Below are 21,604 nucleotides of genomic sequence, written 5' to 3'. Positions count from 1 at the left end.
ATTTTTATAGCTCATTTTTGCTTAGGTATTAAAATGTTTTTCGAATGCGTTTCCAGTTGTGTTCGAGTCTTTAAATTTTATTTTTACAAAGAGCATCATGGAATAAAATCAGTTACAGCTATATACGTCGCCTGAATGTGCTTTGCACATTGTTCTTTTGTTTTTCAGGTCACGTAAAAACGAATAAAAGTTTCGAAGTTTGGAAGTTGGATTGATGAAAATGAAAAAAAAAATATTTGAAAAGACTTCTGATCTTATCAAAAATACTGAAATTTTGTGAGCCTTCATACACCGCTTTAGAAACGTGCTCGTGACCCAGGCTTTTAATGCATGCTCTCATTACTGCGGTAATTTGACCATCTTTCTCATGTCGCCTACTTCTGAAAAACATCCTAACCGCAACATTTTAAGAGCAGTTAGTAGGATAAATGTCAGAAGTGCAACGAGTGTTAAAGCAGTGAAAAACAAGCGGTATTCGATACCACGTTTATTCTAAAAAAACGTGCTTTCTCCTCTAAAGTATTATACTCTGGGTATTAAGACGTTTTCCTTTCTTCTTTTTCCAGATCGCGCTAAGTGGCCTTGTGAGACTATGCATAGTCTGGGTGGAATCAAGGCTCCTTATCTGCGACTGTAAGCAGAGAAACACGGAAATCAGAAATGACACATCCCTAAAAAAGGCACTAGCTGTGTGCCTATGCCTTTAATGTATGTAATATGCGACTTATCCGGCGGCATATGGACAATTCTTGTGCAACCAACTTGAAGCCAAAAATTAGTAACAAATATCATGGGCGCAACGAAGATTACACCATTTTATCTTTGCCTTGTGCATTTAAATCAAACTCATATAAAGACTTACGCTTCCCCAGCGATCCTAAAACGCTTTGCCTCTGTAAGTTTTGTTTTTAAGCATCAACGTTTCATTGAATCATAATTTCTGGCAATGAATATTATGAATAAAAGATTTACGCCAGGAAGAAATATGTGTGTCATATTGTTTTCGCTGCCTAGAATATTCTTCTTTCTTTGACAAAGAGGCCAGTGAAAAAGATTTTCATCAGGTAGTTTGAGCCAACAGTCGGAGAAGTAGTGCAATAGCATGATGATTTAATGTGGTAAATTCTGCCCTGACGTCCTACATCCTACATTATCCTACATTATCCTACACAAGGCTTGCTATCTTCGAACGTGCGGTGCCGCAGAGCACGGTTGAGGAGGCATTCGTCCTTTTGCGCAAGGATATATCGAGAGGCTTGTTTACGTTTTACATTCCTTGGCGCCGTTGAAATGTGCCAGGGTTTGGCAAAGCGCATTCTTAGGAGATTAGTTTCAGTATCACCGGCGGGAGCTTCTTGCGCAATCTCTCTGTAGCATACTCAGCTTCTACCTTGCCGGCATGCTGCCACTGTCACAGCGTCATTTGTTTTTCCCAGTCTGCTCCGTCGAAGCAGAAGTTCTCGTTCAATATTCTCGTTATTCTGAAATCTGACAGGTTGCTGGACACTAATTACAGAAACCTCAATGGTGGTCGTACATCCGGCGAAGCGATATCGCATGCATGTATGAATCCAAATGAATTGCGGGGATGCCCAAATTTATACCCTTCGAGTTTTAACAAACGGCTCAGAGGTGCGCTTGCGCCCAATATAATGTACTAGACAATCGCATGCCCTGCTGCATGCTTTCGTAAGCGCCAACAATGAAGAACCGTAGCAAAAGCGCTGCCGTCGAAGCTTCTGTTAGCTCTTTCGATGTGGCAGAATTCAAACGCATTTTCTTATCGCTAAGGAAGTGAGCTCGTACTTTAGTTGTGACCGTATATCGGGAGGTGGCGTCATACAGTAAGAAATTGATAAATTTCTTACAAATAACTTCTTACAAAGTATTAGTGGTTGGGAGATGTAATAGGGCTCGGAAATATGTAGCACTTTCAGTTAGAATTATTAGGGGGCCAAACTCAGGTTGTGTCATCAAGATTCAATTCACGTTTGGTCAGACATTCACGAAAAGAGAGAGAACCCTTAATTCAGTCTGAACATCTCAATTTACGAGTATTAATGATGACGATACACTTGAACTGAGTCTCGTTAACAGGCCAACTGAGACGGTAGATGTGAAACCCAAGCAGTCTGCGCAAACCGAGAAATACCAATCGTAACGCTTTCCTTCAAATATTAAGTAGTTTTCAAGTGAGCTTTCAATATCACAACCTCTATGGTCTAGAACGTTCCTCCCGTCAACACTGCACTTCGGCTCAAGAAAGTGGATGGTACCGCCGCCTGTTAACAGAGCTGGTCACTGAACATTAATGACAGAAGTGCACCGACGAGTTCACTACAGAGATGGCGCTAATGACTTGGCGATACCACTCAGCTTATCTGGGTTCGGCTTCAGCGTGTCGTTATCCACAAAAAATTCGTACGATGGCTTTGTTAATGGGAAGTTGAATTTCTCAACGGTGTATCTTTAGGCCCGCACAACGCATGTGTCGCAATACGGTGTTCAAATGATCACAATGATCTGCAAATGTGCGTAACCTGGATATTCCCGTGCGCATAGAAACTTTGCATCTCCGAGCATGATGTCCATTATTCGCAGATAAAAAGTCGGGCTATAACCTTATGACTGAGGGTAAAGGGCAATTATCTTTGGAACCTGTGGTCTGCAGCTGAAATTGTCATGTTCAGCAGCACTGGGGATGAACTGTAAGAAAAGATAGAATACCTTAACCGAAAAAGCCTACAAGTTGGGTTGAAGATTCTCAAGAACAATGCAGACAAACAGACAGACAGACAGACAGTCAGACAGTCAGACAGACAGACAGGCAGAGACAGACAGACAGACAGACAGACAGACAGACAGACAGACAGACAGACAGACAGACAGACAGACAGACAGACAGACAGACAGACAGACAGACAGACAGACAGAGAAGAAACTTTATTTGGTCCTAAAGGACGACGTTGTCGCAGTCGTGGGTGGCACCCGCGCCCGTAGAAGACCGTGATCTTCAGCCCTGTCGCAAGCGCTTTGGACAGCCCGAAGCTGGACTTGAAGGACATCGCTCTTGATGGCTTCTTCCCAGTCTTCTTGCCTTTTCAAAGGCGAGCGGTGCAACGCAGAAAATTGCCACAGCATGTGGTTCAAAACATATAGCCGATAATGTTACTGGGAAAGCTCGAACAGTATTCGTCAATAAATAACGTCGAGCTTAACGGCAGAATTTTTTTCAGAGCGCAGTTTTTTGGCGCTCGTTCCTGCGTTTCGCGTCGCCGTCGCCGTTGTGCCTCGTCGTTGTCCCTTGCCGTAACCAGCTCCGTAGCGGGGGCCAGCACGATGCTCCAGCTGCGCCTGCTCCTGGCACCATTTCTCGCATACGGCGCGAGCCTTGCCCTCTTAGCTCCTCATCCAATGCCACTCCTGTGCGGCGGCAATCTAAGCGCCGGCTCGGTGGCCGCCGATCTCGATGATGTGCTGCTGCCCAAGCCGAAACGCAGAACCGCCGCCCTTCGCCAATGCGTGTACCCCTTCCTCCACTCCTCCGTGGCGGCGACCGCTCGAGAGCGCGTGGTGTTCTCGGTTGCCAAAGCGCCGGCTCGGTGTCAGCGGATCACGGTGCGCGCTTGCCAAGCCGAAGCGCAGAGCCACCTTCAGTTGGCTCGCTTGCAGCGTCAGTCAGTCGCTGCCACATTTTTGCCGCGCAGAGAGAGAGAGGGAGAGAAAGGCAAAGGAAAGACAGGGAGATTAACCAGAGATTACCTCCGGTTGGTTACCCTGTATACAGAATGGGCAGTTTTTCTAGAACAATCTACCCGCCATCCATAAACCAATCTGCTGCAACCTTATCCTCCCCAGCTGCCTTCCCCCGTTCCATAGCTCCCAAGGCTTTCTTTACTTCTTCCGGAGTTACTTCTGGGATGTCAAATTCCTCTAGACTATTCCCTCCGAGCGCTTCTTTGTTGTCGAAGACGCAAACGCAACACGATCGCTTCAGTAAAACCGAACTGCATGCTGCTGGTCAGCCAAGCTAGCGCACGATCGCCCTGTTCCAAGTACTGCGGCATGCGTTAGGACATGTTCTATTCCTGCGCCAGCCACACAAGACTGTAGAGCGCCCAATTTCAGCCGATTTAGCGTAACTGCGCCACGCGTTAATTGTGTTCGCGCTAAGCTGCACTATACCGCACCCATAGCTTGGGAACCCCAGTACGCTCTTCTTCGAGTTGAGACAGAACAGATCGAAGCACTGCTGTTGAACGCAGACAGCCAGATAGGGAAAACCGGCTGGACTCGGAAAATACTTCGCGTTAAAAGAACATCACGGGCGCGCAACGGCCTTGTCACAGGGCACGAAGCAGCTAAGATATTATACTAACTCTGTGACTAACAGACGTGCAGGGTCTGTTCACTGATGCGCCAGAACTGAATACAAGGAAGGAAAGCAGACAGCACGGGCGCTGGTTCTCTACATTTTTCACTGTACGTCCCTTCCGCCACGCGATAACGGTGTCGTTTTTTCCCTTTCGGTGTGAAAAACATCAATTTTCGCAAGCGTTTTGTGACGGATTGAGCTGCATTTCATGCGTAAGACTTTGCACAATGGCTACTGCATGTCTAAACTATATGAAACTTGGCTTTTTACGTGGTTGAAAATTTCGTTACAGTTGGCCTTTAACGCTCCGTTAGCAGATCTCAACTGCGTATTCGACTGTGCGAGTTGCACTTTACACGTCTGGCACAAACGAAAAATGTCATATCCAATGAGGGAGACGCTTCAATCAGTATCTCGATGTCAGCCTCGATGAAAGCCTCGATATCACCGTGGCTAAATGGTGAGCCTTGATGTTTGGTACATGACAAAAGCTAGCAGAGCTAGTGCGCTCTATGCGGCAAACAGAAAAAAGGTCTCTTTGCTCACACTCAAGTTCGGCGTTGGGCGGTGGGGGGGAGCTTGTTACAACCGCGGGCAATAGCCATTTCTCTTGGTGGAAACACTGTAATTCAAGGGTGACATACACTCACGCCGACTACAACCTCATCGCTCTCGACGGAAGTCGACGCCCACACTGCATCCGAACCACACAGGCCAACGTCCTTTGCCACGCTGGGCTGGAGTCCGACACGACTGTTGACGGTCAGAACGTTCGTTTGCTCGTGACGTCGCGTTGGTTAGTCGAGCGGAGGAACACTGTGTAGTTGAGGGCTTGTTTGCTTTTATATGTACAGCTAGTTTTTGGACAGTGGCTGGTGTGTTTAGTGTCGATAGTGTGTCACGGTCGATTGCTGTTTTTTTTCGGTATTTTTTTCACGATAAATGTTCTTTAACATATTTGAATTGTGGCTCTGTCCATTTCTGGAGCGCTGAAATTCGTGACACTTGGTCCACCAATCCGTGACACTTGGGACTTGGTCCCATGACCTTCGGACCGGTCCATTACCGACTCAGTGGCTGCGCATGCAGCCACTGAGACGCGGTACCCCGAAACGCTACCGGCAGGACTGGTTCGAGCAAGTCAAGCTACTAGACAGCTGAAACCATCCTCTAAAGGGCCAAATCATCCGGAAAATTAGTCACCAGCTCGCCGGCGTCTTGGTCGCTAAACGTTGGAACGTCCAAGATCAGCTGCTTCAGTGCTACGCTGTTCGTTGCCCGCGCGCGTGGCGGCGGCGATGTCCGCGAGCCGAACGGTTAAAGTGGGGCACAACTTGGCGATGTGGCCCGAATCCGACGAGGCCATCGCGTGTTGTCGCTCACCGGCTACAGCTCCCGCCACAGGCGAGAGTTGCAACTGTGGTTGTGGAATTGCAATTGTGGGTTGATGTTCATCGGCTTCCGAGAAAACCTTGCGTGCCGAAGAGCGCATCTTCTTGGCAAAACAGAGAGGATACCGAACAAGCAAGACGCTAGAGATATGGACACACAAATAACACCGCAGAACGATCGGAAACCAAAGCGCGAAAGACCCTACAACCGCTAACTCCAAAGTGCCAAAAGCCCCAGATAACAAATAGGCCAAACACATAACAAATAACAGATCGGCCCTGGTGCCTATCTTCTGAGAACCACGAGCTGGCATCATGTCACGGGCGTCAAGTGTAGGCACAGTGCTGTGGCTTCAGTGGCAGTGGCGATCTGAGGCTCTCAGAGAGGACACAGGGTGCAAGAACCATCCAAATGGTAGTTTTTAGACTACGTTCACATTTGGAAAACGGGAAACGGGCGGAAATGCCAAAGCAGGCGGAAAATCTTTTCTGCACAGGTCCAAGATACTCACATTTGTTTCGCCACTGCAGCAGAAATCACTGCCATTTTCGCCCACATCCATCAGGTCTGTGTTGGTTTGTCCACGTGGTGGCGTTGTGGATCCAACCATTTCAAGTTGTACGTTTAATAATTTACCCATTAGTTATCAGAAGCTATCATTTCGCGCAAGTGCGTGTGTCGTCTTTAACTTTCGTCGGCCATGGATGAGGAAGACATAGTTTTGACACTTTTAGCGATTTCTTCCTAAGAATGGCCAATAAACAAGTCAAAACGGTAAATGTTACGGCCGGATGTTTATATGGTAGTGCAGCTTCCGATGAAGCGAAGCCGCTTTCCGCTTCACCGTGGCGAAAAAGTCGGTCCGAGACCGATTGGGTTCACCGCCTCGTTTTCCACCCGTTTCACCTCTTAGATGGGCGGATTTCGTCAAGTGTTTCCGCTTCCGCCTGCTTCGAGACCAAGTGCGAACGAAGCCTTACTGGCCGAAGCCCCAGACCAACTGGAACTTCTTCCTGGTCGCCGTTCCTCGGGCTGCGGCCCCAGGCTGGCTGTGCATGGCACGGGCCAGGCCCAGATGCTGATGACGGTGGCACAGCGGCGCAGGGACGCGGCAGGCGCCTCCACAAGATTAACGCTGCTACCTTACGTGGGACCTTTCCAAATAATCACCGGACCCTTGTTTTCTCGTTATCGTCATGCGCTAAACGATCTTCGCAGTGCTTTGGCCCGGCAGGCTTCGTGAACTTTGCCAGACACATTTCCCATACTTGGTGAAAACTGACGGTAATTTTATTGACGACGTGCAGGTAAAGTTCAAAGTGGAAAGAACAATTGCAGTCTTCGCAATGAAATAGAATTGCATGCACTCGGAAGCCTCAAAACCATGTATTTCACGTAGTCCAGAGTTGAGGCCGGCGGATTATAAATGGCCACGAGATCAACTTTGCTGAAAACAGGGAGCGCACTATAGACAATGCGCATATGACATTAAACATTTGTGCACGAGCTAGAGCTTTAGTCGAAATAAATGCTTCTGCCATGTGTGGACGAAAGCATTATACGACATATTATGCTGCATTTGTTGCTTTTCCGGAAAAAAGAACTTTCTTTACACCGAACTTAGTTTTCATGGAAATCGGGTGAATATTACGTGAAATATATCTAATTTTTACTCTTTCGGCCTTATTAGTTGAGGTGATATGATTATGGAATTCTGATTGTTTCCCTATTTTAAGGCATTATAGGAAGTACAGAGTAGGTTTCCCTGATGTCTTGTGTAGAGCACAGGAGCTCTACCGATTATTGACTTATCCTGGTTTTATCACACTTGAGCTGCGCTTCCTCGACTACCAACATATCTTCAGCTTTTAATGCCGTGACAGCAGGAGCAGCATCATGTTGACGTCACGACGCACGAAGGGACCGGTAAGTTCCGGAGGGGCGCCCATTACTGTAGCGCGTAGAACTGTATGTATGAGATTGTCGTCACAATATATTCTACGTGATATGCATGGTTCTTTAAAATCTGTGGGAAAATGTGAAAGTTGGTTTGAGGACACATTGCGCGCATAGTAGGGACACCAAACTAAATCTTCAAAATCCATAGCATCGAAAGGTGTTTCTGAGCCGCCGGCAAGCTTCGATTTTCAATCGGTCGCCAGCGCTTATGATTGGGTATCCATCGCAAACACACATTATTTTTGTAACAGCAACAATAAAATAAAATAAAAAGGAAGTGTTCCTGCACGAGCCAAGCAGATCGCTATACCGATTATGTGGTCACGATCGGCTAAAGGTGTTGCATGGCGACGTTGTCGTTATTCCGGTCTGTTTTCTCGCAGCTTGTTTCGATTAGAGCAAGGCCACGCAGGCTAAATTATTGTTCTTGAAGGTCCACAATACATTATATATTTAAAATATGTGTCTCTCGGGTAGTTGATAATGACAACGGCCTTGGATGAAAGATTTAGGATAAACATTTTTCAAGAAAGAAAGGAACGCTTACATTTGTGTCGATAACTGCGCGAACGTGTGCTCATCTTGAGTGGAGTAATCAGACGCGAATGGAAAACAAGGTTAGCGTGTCAATTTTCTTTGTCTAGTGAAGCTTAAGGAAAAATAAAACGATATGTGGTAGGTACAGAAGAATACAACAGGCGATAAAATAGGATTCATAAATTACTTTTCATGTAATGTCGTTTCTGCAGGCGGGTGGCTGCATTTACATCAATTTCGTATCCCACACCTTTGTTTGCAAATGCCATCCGTTGGGTAGCCTTTTCCATAGCAATTACTGGTGTCAACAGCGTAGCAGCGGGTACCATTCGTTCCCGCAAACCACATAAGAAAGTGTTTTGTTTCAGTCGCACTTGCACATCCACCTTCAGGCGGAGAACACCTGGCGTTAGTTTCCCATCTTCCGACTTGATCTGGGCTAGGTGGGCTTGCAGTCACGGAGCCTAAAAATAGTGACGCATAAAACAATAAATATTCAAATATAGCAGCGTAAACAACTCAAATCATTTGACTCCGGCATAAAATGAACAAATTCGCCGGGAACTGCCGTTTCACTTTTTCATCAGTCGATAAGTGCGCAGACGTGATGGCGGCCTTCTGGCATGGCAAACAAATAAACTAATAACAAGGCACGAAAAAAGTTCGAATGCCGCGAAACAGTACAAACTCGGGGAATTTTCGGCTGAAAATGTCTTCCTGGTGAGCACGTCTTCGTCCATTACAACGCCATTTGCTGTAGCCTTCACTCTACATATGAAAACGTCACTTGGTTGACCTATATGGCTACTATGATTACATTATCTCAGCGCATGTATCGTTTGTACCGAGCACGGGACGAGTGTTATTTTTTATTTTCCGTATAATCATGATAAATCGCAAGATAATAACTCGGCCCTGTGACCGTGACTCGTTAACGATGACGGCTCGGCGATAACGAGAGTGGCGTAAGAGAAAGGACGAAATGATAGACGCAGCAGTCGGGCTTTTCTGCTTTTAACTGCCATCGCCATGAATGTTTTAGGAAAATGGAGGATTGGTCAAAAATCAGATGGCGCCAAGGAATCCCTAAGTAATAATAATATTTGGGGTTCTACGTGCCAAAACCACTTTCTGATTATGAGGCACGCCGTAGTGGAGGACTCCGGAAATTTTGACCACCTGGGGTTCTTTAACGTGCACCTAAATCTAAGCACACAGGTGTTTTCGCATTTCGCCCCCATCGAAATGCGGCCGCCGTGGCCGGGATTTGATCCCGCGACCTCGTGCTCAGCAGCCCAACACCATAGCCACTGAGCAACCACGGCGGGTAAGGAATCCCTAAGTGCCAGAGGGCACGCTAGCAAAGCATTCCTCTCATGTACTGCTTTCGAAAAGGTATCAAAATGCACGTCATACTTCTATTTCTCCGTGTAAGCTACATGGCCAATTAGACTGAGGGGCTCTTAGCAAAATCCGGGTGCTTGCTGCGTTCCTCTCGCGGCAATATTTATCTTGCAGCATATTGGATTATTAATGGGTGGCTTTATCTCCAGGTAGGATTCTCTATATGTATGTAGTCGAAAGACATAGCTGATGCTGCCAATATTAGAGTTACTTGAATGGCATGTACTCGAGTGTAGACATTGCGTTTTCATTTGGCACGTTTGACGAGAAATTTTTTTTTCTTTTGCATACGCATGCTTAAAATCGCTTCCTATTGACAATGAACACACACTACCTCTGATAATTACAGAAGCGGCGGCAGTAGGGTAGCAGTAATGCACAATGATTATAGGTTGCAGCAGTTGGTAATAATCTTGAAATTAGCAAAGGGCAAAACAGGGTATTAAAAGAACAGCACGACACACACTCGCGGCCTGTGGGCACACGCTGGAAAGATGTGGTCAGTGTGGTGCCAGAATGTGAGTTTTCAATTTGACGAAACTGTAACGCTCACTGCCCCAATTCAAGCATTGCTCGCCTCAGTTTCATTCCACATCATCTGCCGATCCCGATCAGCAGGTCTTAATGGTAAACTAGGTGTGCCTTTTGGAAACTGTCAAAGCAGAAAAAAGAACTCCAATGTAACTGTTACGTTATGTAGCTATCTGTTATAGGTTTCACTTATCTTAGACTACTGCACATTTTAAGCGTGTGAATATTTAATAAGCCTAATGTAAAGACACCGTGTGCGATATGTATCATTATCTCTGAAATTCCATTGGATGGCAAGACAGGGGTCACGGGCTCACACATAGCTGTTTACATAGTGAAGATCGCCAGGTGCTTCTACGAAATCGGGTTTCCGTAAGTATGGCGAGCTTCCTTCACATACCTGTTGTATTATAGGAACTTACCCGTTTGCCAGGAGAGAGTCAAGCAAAGAAAACACAAAAGTATTGGCTTTGCTTTGGTCATTAGGTAGAGGTGGCAGAGATTCATCGATGGTTCACAGGTCTAAGAAAGAAGAAAGATGGTGGAACCGCATGTCAAAATGAAAAAAAAAAATCTGCTAAATAATTGCGATCGGTGCTTGCCATCATTTATGTGCATTCCTAAATAACAAAACCTAGCCTTAAACAAACTGTGAACCACACAGTTCGCAGATCAGCAAATGCCAAATTAGGATTAGGCGTTTTGATGTCTCCAATGTCACGTTTCGTTGACTTGTCCACACACTGAACGCTCAAGTTCTTAGCAAGCGTGCGGAACAAGCTTTCAGAACCTGGCCGTCATTTGTTGTATTTTAACGGCTATTACTTTCGGTTCTTCCTCACAAATACCTCTGAGGTTGTAGTGGGCAGGTAATTTTAAAGAGGTCTCGATAAGGATCAGCGAGGACGAGCTTCGGAGGATGCGCCTGGTAAAAAAAAGAATAAAAATTTGCTCGTTTAATTACTTCTGTTAAGGAAAAAAATGCGGCCTACTGCATTACATAACACTTCGATAGGACTTACTGTACAAAAACTCGTTCGTTCTCTCGCACAGAAACATGGCGTGAGAATGCAGCTGGAAGGACAAAATAACTTTTACCTCTACAGTAACCTAAAAACTCTTCTGAAGGCGCACAGGAGTTATGGAAAGCATACTCTGACGGGGTGAAGTAAAGGCTCTGACCTAAATCCATGGATGCAAAACCTTTTTCTGGTGACAGTGTTATGGTTGGGGAGGCTCACCACTGCTTGTATATATTCATGAGGATAACTTCTTGAATGAGGTGGTGTTTGCTTAACATTTTATATTTGGTGAGAGGCGAAAGGAAAGGAAAAACAAGTGCTGCCAAATATTCAGTTGTGGAGATGACGCAGCACGAACGTGCGTAACATTATTTTAATGTTATGGACATTACAAGCAAACTTCTTTCGCTGTTGTTGCCGGGAGGTTAAGTGTATATATATATATATATATATATATATATATATATATATATATATATATATATATATATATATATATATATATATATATATAGGAGGTAAAGAGTAATTCTTCACGCTACTTTTCAAACGTAAATAACTTGAGCGGTGCTACAAGGTAAACAGCACAAGAATTTGATTTCAACAGTTTCAACCAGTGGAACGATCTTCATCAGGGTTTACAAAAAAATGGCAGTTCGGCGCTGAGAGTGAAGACATCAGACCGGGTGCCCGGTCGTTCTCAGATACATCCAACCGAGAGGGACAGTTGTGACAGTGATTGAGTTTCTCTCGGCGCTTTGGCAGATTTACAGCTGCCTTATTGGCAACTATGCTGAGCAAGAGGAAGGCGGAGTCCCATGTATGTAGTGCGAGGAGGTCAGGGGAAGAAAGAAGAAAAGAAAAAAAAGCATACAGGAGGAGGGAGACATCAGTCGGAGAGCGGAAGGGGACGGGGACTAGCGGCAGCTAGGTTCCCCTTGACACGAGGCAAGGAGGGAAAAAACGGTCGCTGCGCAGCACCAGTGCGCGTGCTCCCGTTGTAGCGGGAGAGAGGGCAAGTTGAATCGGGCGGCGGGGGACAAAATAGAGAAGGGGCAGAGAAGGAAGACAGAAGAGCGGCAACTTGTGGAAAGTAACACAGTGTCACGGTACACATATACAAGGCATGGCCGGTTCCTGCAATTCTGTGGTCCAGCTACGGTTCGAACAAAAATATGTAGTTCTAAAAAGATTGTATGCGCGGGATTCACAACGCAAGCGCGTTCCTGGGCTTAGGTTTAGGGAGCCGAGTTTAAGAGCCTCCTCGTGGTTCAGTTTTTGAACGTTTAACCGACAGCTGACATCACGTCAGTGCGTTTGGATTCACAGAAGGGGCAATATGCACTCCGAATGGCCACTTGAGCGGCAGGGTGGAGGAAACCGGATTTATTCGTTTTCCGCTCGCCCCCTTGAGGCGCACGCGGAGGGAGGAGCAAGCAGTGGCCAGTGTTTCAATTTTAGAGTACAGAACATGTATTCGCGCTTCCCATGCACTCTCACGTCATTTCCCGGAGGCACGTCAGCCGCCCCGGACTCTCATTAATTCCTTTAGCGTACGTTCCAAATTTATGGATGAAAAAAGATTTTCTCTGCTCGCGTAAACGGGTGTGTTGGAAACCTGACTGCAAGAGCACAACGCTGGCGTGTTCGAAGGGGAGTGATCTGGCAGTCAATCGTGCCTGGAGAAGTGTAAATTCGGGAGACTTGACATGCGCGCGGTGATTGTTGAACCGCAGGCGGAAAGGGGTCTCTCTTTGTCCGATATATGCCTGCTTACACAGCTCGCACCGAATTTCGTAGACGACGTTACTGGAATCACAGTCAAGATTTTCGTTAGTTTTATATACGAAGCACGAGTTCGATGCTTCAGCCATGTCTGTTGTCATGTGACGGCATACCTTGCATCGAGGTTTCCCACATGGTTGACAGCCGTTGGGCGTGTTTGACTTCTGTGTCCTCGCCCTCACTAACAAATCCCTTAAATTTTTGTTTCCTCTATACATAACCTGAGGCGGCCGCTTGAATATAGTAGGGAGTCGGATGCTCTTTTTCATGATGTTGAAATGGCGGTTGAGAATGGCATTGACCCGCGGAGCACCGGCAGTGTATGTGAGGACCAAGTTCGGATCTATTGCTTATCCTTTCTCCCATTATATGTGCTCGAAATAAGCTGCTGGCGCGTTCAATGGCATCGTTTACAATTTTTGGACGATATTTTTGGCGTATAAGAGCAGATTTCAATTCCTCCGCGTGTCGCTCAAATTGCGCAGATTCGGAACAGACTCTTCTGTATCTGTGGGCCTGGGAGTAGGGAATGCCTGTTTTGCAGTGATGGGGGTGGCTACTATAAATATGCAGATATTGCTGACGATCTGTCGGCTTTTTGTATTGGGACGTGGAAATGCGACCGCCACTCAGTGACAGAGTGACGTCGAGGAAGTGAATAATATCTTGGGAGAAGTTGTGCGTAAAGCAGATTGACGGGTGCAGAGAATTGAAATTGGAAATAAAGTCCAAGAGACTTTGTTCACTGTCGGCTCATACAAAGAAAATGTCATCCAGGAATCGCTTATCAAATGTCTTTATGGCCGAGTTTGAGAGGAAGGGCATTTTTAACGATGCCATAAAGATATTTGCGTAATTTGGTCCCATCTTCGTTCCCATGGAGGTTGCACTGATTTGCAGATAATGCTTGTCCTCGAACTCAAAGTGATTATATTTAAGTACTAAATTTAGAAGAGTCGCAACTTTATCTTTCTCTAATTGCCTAGGTTGGCTGGAGCCAGCGTAAGCTGAAACTGCGGAAGCTATGCCCTCGGCGTGAGGTATGTTGGTGTACAAAGATGCGACATACATAGTGACGAAGTAACCCCCCGCCGGTACTCTCAGGTTTGATACCTCCCGAAGGAAGTGATTTGTGACTTTAATGTAAGAGACTAAGGAAGAAGAAATGTCCTTAAAGGGGTGGAGACGTCAAAATTTTCGTTCATGCGTTTGTTGATTCAAACGTTGCGTCATGCTTCAGGGAGCACGATACACACAGTGGGATTCATATATATGCGATAAATAATTTAATAATAGCATTATTATACCGAGCGATTTCGGTTTCGATTTCGGGGCTCCGGGGGATGCTATGACGTCACAGAGGAGGAAACTCAACATGGCTTGGTCACGTGGGCCACAAAATATAGTGACGTAAAACGATGCTGCGTCGTCTGCTCGCGCGTACGCGTGCTCTCCCAGCAGAGGTAAACAACTGGCGATTCGAAGCGCATGTCGCGATGTCCGACGAATCATACTTCATCGAAAGCACGTCCTCCTCCGAGTCGGAGTCGTACGAGGACACAGACTTGTCTTGTTATGGCGACAGTGAATGCGACGAAAACAGCGCGGTCCAAAATCCAGAAAACCATTTTAGATTCGATCCGCTTGCCAGCGATGAAGAAGAGGAGAATGTCATGCCTGCCATTCACGAGCAGCAAGTTTTGCGGAGCGGCAACGTTGACTGGTAAGATACGCTCGTTATGTTTTTATAGGCTTTGCTATATTTCTGAACGTAGATGGCGTATCCCGTATCACGTAAGCTAGGTTTTCTGCCCTTTGTCTTGTCGCGCTCTGAACTCCATTGTGCTCAAGACAGCTGGTGGTCGGCAATTGTTCTCCTGAATATTTCTTCCGAGCACTGCGACACAGCTGATTGGGTGCTACAGCTTATATCGAAAATAGCGATGTAATATGTTCTCAACTTTGCGGTCATATTTACTTGCGAATCTGTATACATATGCCGTCCTGACTCTGAAGCTAAGTACGCATGGTGTATGTTAGAGTACGAGAAACGATCAAATGTATGTTCATTGCAGGTGCACCTGTGGTCGTTGTCGTCCGATGGAAACAAACCGTGAATCGGTGTGCTGCCGCGAAATTTCGGAGGTGGCAGCTCGTGTGCCGGAAGGGGCCAAGTGTATAACTGACCACCCCACTTTTGTGCACGCGTGCCTCAACGTGCATGCTTTAGAGGTCGCATACTACACCTTGAGAGAGGACCGACCTTCGCTGGTCAACGCACCTGATATCCACACGTACGTACGAGTGCATGCTTTTTTTTTAACGATTGTGAGCGCGTGTCGAGTTGACGTGCAGCAGAAGCTATCACGGGCGCATGGCGAGTCTTGCGCGTGCTGTAACGATGCAGCAGCTTGGCTTTGTAGGTTAATAACAGATTTCCTTTTGTTTTACGCAGTGCAGAACACCACAGATGGCGCTAAATTTTATATCTGTGCACACTACAGCAGTATAGCTTCATGTTACAAACCCGATACATATATTGGAACGCGAACATTTCGGCAGAGATCAGCCTGGTTGGGAGGCGAATTTGAGAGCAGACTGATCACCCATAGTCGTATAGTTTGCCACTGCAGTTGTCATGAGCAGTAAAAATGATGCATGGTTTGTCGCTTAGCAGCCATGTTAATTTTACTTGTCAGTATGCACACATTCCAAGCCTACTTTCCATCTACTTCCCAATTTTTATTCGCAAATCCGGGAATTTATATGTACACATTGGGAATGGGCATTAGAGGTGCCCTACATTCTTTATTTTCTGCTGACTATCGTTCACAACAAATCCTGCCATTATACAAGGTCTACCATGCCCAGCAGCGCCAGCTGTCAGCATTTTCAAAAGGGTGCGCTTAATAAGGACTGTGCGATGAGGACACTTGTTTGCTTGTGGTGACACCTTGCTAGCTCAGTCCCAGATGCTTGCTAATGTTTTGTTTTTTTTGTCTCTCGTTATAGGAGATACAGGTACACTGCCTACAGGCAGTTCGTCCGCTGGATATGGATTTGGCTGGGCCGTCGTAATCGCAGAGTATTGCCCAGCTGCGTCGTCAGTGAAATAAGAAATGCTTTTCCATCAGCACGCTATGCAGGATTCAGATACCCCGAATAATAGTAAAGTTGTCCGTTTTGCCACAAATAAATGCCAACACTTCAATCGTACTTTATTTGATGTTTGTATTCGTGATGGTCACAACTCCATTCCAACATGAACAAAAAGGGAACAGAAATCTAAAAAAGAAAGTGTTTGTATAGTGGCGAAATATACCATGGCTAATTACATGCAAGCTGTATCCTCACAGCAGTCTTAGCTCGAGCAGTGATGACGAGAAAAAATGGAGATGTGGAAGTGGCTCTTTTGTGGTTTGCCACTTGACTTCAATGTGTAATTGTCAGCAGCCGAAACAAATCGCAAATATTCCGAACTGTGTGTGAATATCGAATATTGAACTGTGAATATTGCTGTTAGTGAACACGGCACCAAGCGTTGGCTCCAGAAGCCCAGTTTGAGAAATCTGTCCCTTTCTTGCACAACCCACTCTGGTTAGGCATGTGGGTTGGATGATGAGGTTGTGAAAGTGACCACAGAAGAGGACAGCAGCCAAACAGATGGTCCACTTTCTGCACAGTTCCAGGTTTCTGATGAAACAATTACTGTATCAGAACCACATTGTTCAGGCACTGAGACAGAAGGCACCACACGCTTTTGAAAGCAAACTAGCAATGATGATGCTGACTGCCTGTTTGTCACTGCTCTTGCAGCACTGCAACGCACCCACATTTGAGGAGTATTCACCAGTCACAAAAAGTAGGTCCTGCACAACATTCCCAAGTGTACCCAACATTTGTCCCCACAGGACCCTGTGCCTCATACCAGTAAATCACATCTCCACCCATCCAAGACCTCCATTTCTCTTCACCACTGTTCTAGTTATGACTGCTGTGAGGGTGCAGTGCACATGTATTAGTTATAATCAATGTTCTGACACACACCCAAACTGCTTTTCCGGCATGTCAAGCACTTATCCCACACTTGTAATCGCCTTGCTACAAGACTATGAATTTTGGTTTCCTTATAGAACAAGGGAGAGCTCTGTGACTTGGCAGTTGCTTGAAACTTAATGTGTCACAGGAACTATAACCAGTCTTTTCTTATGTAAGTTAAGAGTAATGGGCATGTCAAATAATACACTGGTAAACAGCTGGACTTAATATAGTGGCTGATTTCTGCAATTTATTAAATTGCTGTGAAGTGGTACTTCTCTGCTTCTTTTTTCTTACATGAATTGAATGAGCAGTTTTTTGGATCACAATCTTGTCGTGGCCACATGCATTTAACAATAGCCTAGGCCAGTGATTTCACAGGTGTCGGAAAGAACATGTAAAAACTTGTGTTGGTATGCGCAAGTCCTTCATATGTAGCTACAGTAATTTACTAAAAGTTAGTTCCTTTCCATGCTACCAAAACAAAACTACAAAACTGCTTCTGGCTTCTGCAACAGAGCAGATTTCACTATGAGCTGATTTCACATGTAAACAACATGCACAGTAACAGGTTGTGCTCTGATCACGGAGTAAGACATGTAGGAGGTGAAACTCCTGTCAGCGCGAGCGAGCGCGGGCGACCAGATAAGGTCACAATTGTATGTGCCGACGGGGCCGTATACAGTGGCGGCGCTATGCGGCGCATCGTAGAAGCCGCAGCGAAAAGAAAGAATGCAGCGCCCGGGCATGCGGCTCCGGCGTGCTCTCAACAGCGGTAATTTCTTTCCAGGCCGCCAGCACGATAACGGCTTGTGACCTTTTCTGGTCGCCGCACACAGCGGAGTTTCCACTCCTAAATGTTTCATGCTCCGTGGCTCTGATACAAGCCAAAATATGTAACAATAATTACATATTGGGAGTGCAATACATCATTGTGGCAATGCACAGAACAGAAAATGACAGAGGAAATAGTGACACATAGACGAAAAAGCAGTGAGCACATTTCACATGAGAGATTTCACCATGAGCTGATGTCACATGTAAACAACACACACAGTAACAGGTTGTGCTGTGATACAAGCCAAAATCTGTGGTTTTCCTTTCCAGTAAATGACAAACATCCACGTGATAACCCAGTGTAACGGCATAGTTGGTCTGGCAATTCCTTGTGTGATGTATTCTTCAGCCATTCTCCACATTAACGCCAGTTCGCATATGATGATGAATATGGCCGTTTGGTCATTGGAAGGGAGTATCTCAATTCAATTAAGTGCTTTGCGAGCGGTGCTACTGCCAGCTTGTGCTTAACAGCAAAACCTCTGTAGTGAGCAGCCACAATTTTACACAGCTTCTTGAGATTACATTGGGTTTGATGTAATAGTTCTGTGGAAACCCGCAAGGTGGAGAGAAGTAATTAATAAAGGGAAAATCAGACATCCACCCGTTCGTAGCAATTGCTACAAAGAAAACCCATACTGGTTCCTCGAAAGAAAAGTCTCGCAGTTTAAGAAATATTCGTCCTGGTTCGGGACTCGAACCCGGGACCACCGCCTTTCCGGGGCACTGCATGTATTGCGACGAGGTGTATTGTCGTTCACAACGTTGTGGAACGCTAGGTAAAGGCACTGCAAGGGCTGTCCATAATACGGGGCTCGCTGGCGATCACAGCACGGTCTTTAGTCTTCCTCTTCAGTCTGCACATACACAGGGGCGCGTCTGCTTCATTACAATTCCCCTGGATCGAAGCATAGCCATCCTGGCGACTCAGGGCGCGGACAAGATGAGCGGGTCGTAATACGGTTCCAGGCAGTTGACATGTACTGTATCTCGTCCACGATGACGCAGGTCTGGTGGCACTGTGAGCGGCTCGACAATGTAGTTGACCGGTGAAGTAGCCTCGATACGGTATGGACCGTGATAACATGCCAGGAGTTTAGAAGAAAGGCCAGGAATGTGGGCTGGTATCCAAAGCCACACAAGCGAACCAGGAACAAAGTTGTGCGGTGGTTGATGAGTACGGTCATGTCTTGTCTTTTGACGTTCTTGAGTCTCACTAGACAGGGCACGTGCCAGCTGACGGCAATCTTCAGCATATTTGGCGACTTCTGAAAGCGGAGTATACCCTGTAGCATTAGGTTGGTATGGCAGTATCGTGTCCAAAGGGCATGAAGGCTCACGGCCATACGCAAGGAAAAAGGGGGAAAAGCCGGTATTCGCTTGCGTCGCGGTGTTGTAGGCGAACGTAACAAAAGGGAGTACGGTGTCCCAGTTGGAGCGATCGAATGAAATGTACATCCGCAACATGTCGCCAAGTGTGCGATTGAACCGCTTGGTCAGACAGTTGGTTTGGGGACGGTACGCGGTTGATTTGCGGTGAATTATCCTGCACTCAGTGAGGAGGGCTTGGACGTCTTCTGACAGGAAGTCACGGCCTCTATCACTAAGTAGTTCTCGGAGAGCACCGTGGCGAAGAACAAAATTGCAAAGGATGAAAAAAACAACGTCATGGGTGGTCGCTGCTGGCAGAGCTGCAGTCTCAGCGTAGCGAGTGAGGTGGTCTAGGCTGACAATAATCCATCGATTTCCACACCCGCTACATGGAACTAAGCCGTACAGGTTGATGCCGACGAGGTCGAACGGATGAGACGGGCACGGTAGCGGCTGCAACGGTCCTGTTAAACACTGGGTAGGTGTCTTGCCTTGTTGGCATGTAGTACAAGACGGAATGTACTTTTGCACAAAGTTGTACATGCCTCGCCAATAATAGCGCTGACGCAACCTTGTGTAAGTTTTGAGGACGCCAGCATGAGCACTTAGGGGATCAGCGTGAAAAGATGCACAGATGTCAGAGCACATAAGACGAGGTATAGCAAGGAGCCACTTCCAACCGTCGGGCATGTAGTTGCGGCGATATAGAATGTTGTCCTGCACAGAAAAGTGGGTTGCTTGGCGACGCAGTGCTCGTGTCGAAGGAACATCAGACGGAGCGGCAAGGTAGTCAAGTAACATTACAAGTGTTGGGTCCTTGCGCTGCTCTGTGAGCATGTCAATGATGGCCAACGGTGACAGTGTGGACGAGGAAGGTGATAAAGATGCCAAATTAGGCGTCAGTGGGGAGCGAGAGAGCGCATCAGCATCGGAGTGCTTGCGACCTAAGCGGTAACGTGACGCGGATGTCATACTCTTGCAAGTGAAGCGCACAACATCCCAAGCGTCCCAACGGGTCTTTCAACGAAGAAAGCCAACAAAGGACACGGTGGTCAGTAACTACGGCGAAAGAATGGCCATAAAGGTATGGGCGAAACTTGCTTAGTGCCCAGATGATCGTTACACTCCTTTTCTGTGACGGAGTAATTTCATTCTGCTTTCTTTAGAGTACGGCTCACATAAGCGACGACATATTCAGCATAGCCAGCTTTCTGTTGCGCTAAGACCACGCCAAGGCCGACTCTGCTGGCGTCAGTATGAACTTCCGTGGGAGCATCAGGGTCGTAGTGGCGAAGAATCGGCGGTTAGGTCAACAAGTGGCACAACTGCTGAAATGCTGCATCACATTCAGGCGACCACGCTGCTATGCCATTACTGGCGGAAAGTAAACTTGTCAAGGGTGCCATGATGAATGCGAAATTGCATACGAAGCGACGAAAATAGGAACATAAGTCAAGAAAACTTCTCAGGGTTTTGATAGACGTGGGCTTTGGGAAGTCTGTCACAGCGCGGTGCTTGTCTGGGTCCGGGAGGATGCCGTCTTTTAAGATATTGTGACCCAAGATGGTTAGCTTGCTCGCAGCAAAACAGCACTTTTTGAGGTTAAGCTGTGAGGCAGGCAGATGTGAGACAGGTCAGAATCTCATGCAGGTGAGCGAGGTGTCATAAAATCGGATGAGAAGATGACGATGTCATAGAGTTAACATAAACAGGTCTTCCATTTGTGGCCGCAAAGGATGGTGTCGATCATATGCTCAAAAGTAGCAGCCTCGTTGCACAGCCCAAAGGGCATGACGGTAAACTCGTAGAGGCAATCGGGTGTGTGGTGACGAGCGACCACGTAGACTGGTAAAGTGTCGGGCTATCGCAGAAAAGGGAGAACCAACACTCGATCTCCTACAGTAGCATTCTTTTTTTTCAATTCGGAACGCTAGCCCGTCCGGAGCGTGCCAGCCGCTCGTGTCTTGTGTAGACGTGAGCGTCTACATCATCTCTCGTGCGACACCGGTGCTGCTGCCGCTACATGTGTAACGAATGCGGTTTTCGGATGATCAGGTTCGGCCATTGGAACTTGCCAGCACCCGGAGCGCAGATCCAAGGAACTGAAATGTTCTGCACCTTGTAAACAGTCAAGAGTGTCATCGATACGAGGCAATGGATACACATCTTTCCTCGTTATCTTGTTTAGGCTCAGGCATGGCTCAGGACTGCGTGGTGCAGCAGCGTATGTAATGACCGATGCTGCTCGCCCTGTGGTTGTTGTTGCCAGGGTTCTTCAATGAATTTCTTCAATGAATGCAAGTATCATCTCGCTTGGGTGCTGGTTATGTGACTGGAAACCACGTATCCAAAC

The 21,604-nt window shown here is 46.6% G+C and overlaps 1 protein-coding gene across 1 annotated transcript in view; it reads right to left on the bottom strand.

Annotated features, from left to right (window-relative positions):
- LOC142588661 (uncharacterized) overlaps positions 1–21,604 on the bottom strand; it is a 91,380-nt gene that overhangs the window by 62,822 nt on the left and 6,954 nt on the right. The window lies entirely within an intron of this gene.

Source organism: Dermacentor variabilis, chromosome 7, assembly GCF_050947875.1.
Source record: "Dermacentor variabilis isolate Ectoservices chromosome 7, ASM5094787v1, whole genome shotgun sequence".
NCBI lineage: Eukaryota > Metazoa > Arthropoda > Arachnida > Ixodida > Ixodidae > Dermacentor > Dermacentor variabilis.
This window is presented reverse-complemented; position numbering and strand designations above follow the sequence as displayed.